This window comes from Neoarius graeffei, chromosome 19 (genome assembly GCF_027579695.1).
Source record: "Neoarius graeffei isolate fNeoGra1 chromosome 19, fNeoGra1.pri, whole genome shotgun sequence".
Classification (NCBI taxonomy): domain Eukaryota; kingdom Metazoa; phylum Chordata; class Actinopteri; order Siluriformes; family Ariidae; genus Neoarius; species Neoarius graeffei.
Window position 1 is genome coordinate 4,788,398 of NC_083587.1, and position 6,000 is coordinate 4,794,397.

Below are 6,000 nucleotides of genomic sequence, written 5' to 3' on the forward strand. Positions count from 1 at the left end.
TGGGAGTTGGTTCCATAGCTGTACTGCATAGTTGCTAAAAGCTGCTTCACCACACTTTGTTTTAACAACAGGTTTTACCAGTAATTTTTGCTGCTGCGATCTGGTAGATCTGATTGGGTTAGGCCGCTGCAACATATCAGAGAGCTAATTTGGCCCTGTACTATTTAGAGATTTGTACACCAGCAGCAATGCTTTAAAGTCAATTCTGTAGCTTACTGGAAGCCAGTGAAGGGACCTTAGAATTGGAGTAATGTGCTCTGTTCTTTTTGTTCGTGTGAGAACCCTAGCCGCTGCATTTTGAACCAGCTGAAGTCGTTTGATGGTATTTTTTGGCAGGCCTGTGAAAAGGCCATTGCAGTAATCAACCCTACTAGAGATGAAGGCATGTATAAGTTTTCTCCAGATCATTTTTTTACATAAGATCTCTTAGTTTGGAAATCTTTTTTAAGTGATAAAATGATGATTTCGTGATTGCTTTCATGTGACTGTCAAAGTTTAGCTCGCTGTCAATGAAAACACCAAGATTTTTAACCATATCTTTTATTTTAATCCCCTTTGTGTCAAGAATAGTGGTAATCCTGAGTCTTTCATCTTTTTTCCCAAATAGAATTATTTCTGTTTTATCTGTGTTCAGCTGGAGAAAATTTTGTGACATCCAGTTTTTGATTTGGTCGATACACTGGTAGAGACATTCAAGGGGGGCATAATCATTAGGTGATAGAGAAAAATAAATTTAGGTGTCATCTGCATTGCAGTGATACAAAATTGAGTTGTTCTTGATAATTTGTCCAAGTGGGAGCATATAAAGGTTGAATAGTAATGGTCCAAGGATCGACCCCTGGGGGACACCACAGGTCAAGGACATTGATGTTGAGGTACAATTTCCCATGGTAACAAAGAAGCTTCTATCTTTTAAGTATGATTTTAACCAATTGATAACTTTACCAGTCAACCCAACCCAGTGTTCAAGTCTATATAGCGGTATGTTGTGATCAACAGTATCAAAAGCTGCAGTGAGGTCCAGTAACACCAGGACCAATGTTTTGCCTGCATCAGTATTAAGACGTATGACATTTGTAACTTTAATCAGCGCTGTTTCAGTGCTATGATTGGCATGAAATCCTGACTGAAAGTTATCAAAACAGCTGTTTGATATCAAGAAGGCAGTTAATTGATTGAAGACAATTTTTTCAAGGATTTTCCCGATGAATGGTAGATTTGATATTGGCCTGTAGTTGTTCAAAACTGAAGCATCTAGATTATTCTTTTTAAGTAGGGGCTTTACAACAGCTTTTTTCAGGGACGCAGGAAAAATGCCAGTCTCTAGGGATGTATTTATGATCTGAAGCACATCTGTAATTATAAGATGAAGAACAGACTTAAAAAAGTTGGTGGGCAGAATGTCCAATTCAGATGTTGAAGAACTGAAATTTTGTACAGTTTTTTCAAGAGTCTCAAAATCAATCAAACAAAATTCTGACATTGTGATGAAATTATCTGTCTGTGTCACTGGTGATTGCAGTTTTTCAGTTATTTGCAACTGAGATATATTATGAGCAATATTCTGCCATATTTTATCAATTTTACCCTTGAAGAAGGATACAAACAGGTGCAAAGTTGCACTTAATAAGTATAAACTGCCTTGGGATGAGCAGAGAAAATGTAATCATGACGAAATGTTTCATGATTTCATCAGCAGATGATCATTTGCAGATGGATCTTTGACTTTCTGACAGGCAGATAATCGGACAGGTGGTGATAATCGGTAGCCACACTTCCTCCTCACTGATCCTGAACACAGACGCGCCACTGGGCTGTGTGCTCAGTCCCCTCATGTACTCCTTGTTCGCCCACGACTGTACTGCTAAATACAGCACCAACATCATCAACAAGTTTACTGATGGCACAACCATCTTGGGCCTCCTTACGGACAACGATGAGACAGCATGCAGAGAGGAAGTGAAGGCGTTAGCCAGCTGGTGCCAGGACAACCACCTCTCTCTCAACATCAGGAAAACTAAGGAGATGATAGTGGACTACAGGAGACAGCAAGGGAGGACACACTAGCCCATCTAGTCTTAGACATTTTTAGGGTATCATTTGTGACAAAATCACAGACAGATGGTCTTCTTCTTTGTATCTTCTCTTCTCTTATTCACCACGAATAAAAATAATAGTAATAAAAAAGCCCCAAGACAAGGAATGACACTTTCAGCCTTGACTTTGCTCCATTTTGGAAACCGCTCAGGGATTAATGCATTGGACCTGAAATGCACTGGGGTTCTTTTCAGTGCAAGTTGAAGCCTGCCTTCATGGTGTAAGCTGGTGGTGTCAACTGACCCTTTTATAGTGTTTGCCAATTAATTTCACTAAGGGTGTCATCTATTTCATTTACGTTACAGAACTTTGAAAATGAGAATGCTGTCAGATTTGTGGAAATCCCTGATTCACAAATGTGGTCCCAGAATATGTTCGGTGCAGTAGATTTGATATTGTTTCCTCATCAAACGCATGCACTTCCCCCAGAACTGCTGGTAATTAGCAGAAGAATAGAATGAGGTGTGTCTGGAGAAGAGAAAATAAAATAGAGGGCAGCATAAGTTGCTCGGAAACCATCCATGAAGGCGGAAAACCCTTTTGCCTTCTTACACTCACAGCTAATATACCCTCCCCATGAGGGAATCAAACCCTGGTCTTCCGCCTGACAGGTAGAGATACTGGCCACTATACTAACGAGGACAAAGGTCGCCACCTTGTATAGATCATGGACAGTTCCGAAAAAATAAAAAATAAAAAATCCAAGACAAGGAATGACCCTTTCGGCCTTGACTTTGCTCCATTTTGGCAATCAGTCAGGGATTAATGCATTGGACCTGAAATGCACTGAGGTTCTTTTCAGTGCAAGTTGAAGCCTGCCTTCAAGTTGTTAGCTGGTGGTGTCAACTGATGTTCGGTGCAGGAGATTTTATATTGTGTCTTTATTGACAGTTTGTCCCTGCTCAGAGAAATGCTGAAGATTGATTACTAAATTAAATAATAATGGGTCTTTTAGACAGTGCAGCGTGTCGTTCTGCGTGGCTCTTGACTCCCATCATGGACCCCAAACACTTCGGCACTGGCTAAAAAAGGTCTTCAGAGGCTCCATTTCCTGAGGACTCTGAGGAAAGCAAAACTGCCTCAACAGCTGCTGATGAGCTTCTCCAGGTGCACAATAGAGTCACTGATCACGCACTGCATCACTCGGGCTGCACCTTGGAAGATAAGAAGACACTGCAGCGCATCATAAAAACAGCTCAGCGGATCACAGGCACTCCACTTCCATCACTGGTAGAAATCCATCACTCCCGGTGCACTCGCAGAGCCAAAAACATTATCAAGGACCCAACCCATCCTGGACACGGACTCTTTACCCCCTGGAAAGCCGCCCCTCTGTATATTCTGTGCTGTGTATTATTATATCAACACTAGTGCAATAACATACTAGTACAATATTCCTCTATGTGCAATACTCATGCACTTTATCATATACATAATCTTACTCCTTCATTTGTACATATTACCTCAATAATTCTGAACATCAGCACTATTTAATTTCTCCTAGGTTTGGTGAGAAAAGCAAATGCTAAACATCTTTTGCAATGCTCAGCTGTAAGTGTAGAGGTACAGTTTTGGTTTACCTATGGTATTTTGGTCAAAACAGAGTGTACATGTATATACATTTACTGTAACACAGATTTGAAAAACGATAGGCTTTAACACACCATTTATTGTTTATAGAAGATAAAAGACCTGGGAGTAGACAGTGCTGAGTGTGTTCATTGGAGCACTCGCTTTATTTTGACAGATGGGTTTGATGTTTCGCATGTTGGCTTATTTTGCCCAACTGGTGAAATGAATAAGATTTCCCTGTAAATGAAACTTGGAGTGTAAGAATGAGGTTAGTGTTGGTGAAAATGCAGCTAATTTAGAACTTTATAGATTCTGTATTAAATTTTGCATTTGAGAGAGCTGATAAAGTAAGGTCTGATATTTGTTATTGCATTCCTTTCTGTGCTGCTGCTGGTAACTTAAAGAAGTAAGTGGCATTTTAACAACGCTGGGTCATTTTACCTCAGTGAAAAGAGTTATGCATTTCACCTGGCAGCTTGAGTTACTTTAACAAGGCCATTAATTTAAATTTACGTAATGGTTGGATTCTTATTTCAACCCAATAGTTTTTATTATATTGAGTGCAATGCTGGGTTAAACTTACCAAATCAATTACTTGTTGTTTTTTTATTGGCTCCTTGTTGTCCTTAATTAGTCATTAGCCGAATCATTGTTTATTCATTGTTAATCATGGCTAATCTTTAATGATAAATTATTGTTGGTCACTATTAAATTAAACGTGTTCAATCTGTAAGTGTTTACAGCTATATTGGATATACAGCTATACTGGCCTGTGCCAAATACTCTCATGATCTGACCAAATTGTGCAAGACATTACTTTCATTGTACCAGAATTTTTTTTCCCTCTCCTTTATTATTATCCAAATAAAACACGTCTTATTGTGATTTCCTATAGACCCTTTGTGCACAACCTGATGCATCACGTGATAATTTCACCTGGGTGAAAAACAAACACAGTCTTTTGTGCAAGCAAGGCCTGGTCTGTCTTCAATATGGTTCACTTTTGCATTTTTTTTGGGTTGTTCAAATCGTTCAAATCAAGAAATAGATAAAAAGGTTTATCATATGCCTGCTATCAAGAAAAATGTGAAAGAGAAGCAAATGCTTCAAGAACAATGAAGAAATGAGTGGTTAAAAAGAATGTGACAAGAGGATCTAAGCCTAAAAAATCCAGAAAAGTTTGTGAATACCCACATTTGAAGCGAGCATTTTATTTCAGGTAAGAACTTGGATTAAAAATAAATAAATAAAAATAGAAAGTTGTAAATCAGTATGGAAGAGTTTGCATAAGAATCTCATTTTATTTCTGTTCACATTCAGGTTAGCTTCTTCATGAAAGTGTTCAAATTTCTTAAATGTGAACCAGTTTCCTTATTCGACAAGGAAAACACAGATTGGGCAACAAGTGAACAACTCTTTCAAAAATTCACTTTTGTTTGATTGTACTGATATAGTGCTTTGAGCGATGAATTGACATAAATGCAACACCAACAATTCAAGAGTTCCAGCAATGACCACATTCAGATTCTGTTAAGGTAATGGTCATACGCGTCCTGTCTTTCATTAGCGATGTGATTTGCTGAACATTTTGCTCATTTTGAGCATTTGTTTGACATTTGAGCATTTACAGTGCCTTGCAAAAGTATTCATACCCCTTGAACTTTTTCACATTTTTCCACCTTACAACCACGAACTTAAAAGTTTTTTTATTGAGATTTTATGTGATAGACCAACACAGAGTAGCACATAATTGTAAAATTCAACGAAAATGATAAATGGTCTTAAAAATTTTAAACAAATAAAAATCCAAAAAATGTGGTGTGCTTTAGTATTCAGCCCCCTTTACTCTGATACCTCTAAATACAATCCAGTGCAATCAATTGCCTTCAGAAGTCATCTAATTAGTTGATAGAGTCCTACTGTGTGTAATTTACTCTCAGCATAAATACACTTGTTCTGTGAAGGCCTCAGTGGTTTGTTGGAGAACATTGAAGAACAAACAGCATCATGAAGACCAAAGAACTCACCAGACAAGTCAGGGATAAAGTTCTGGAAAAGTTTAAAGCAGGGTTAGGTTATAAAAAAAAATATCCCAAGCTCTGAACATCTCAAGAAGCACTGTTCAATCGATCATTCAAAAATGAAAAAAGTATGGCACAACTGCAAACCTACCAAGACATGGCTGTCCACCTAAACTGACAGAGCAAGCAAGGGTCAGAGAAGCAGCCAAGAGGCCCATGATCACTCTGGAGGAGCTGCAGAAATCCACAGCTCAGGTGGGAGAATCTGTGCACAGGACAACTATAAGTCATACACTCCACAAATCTGGCC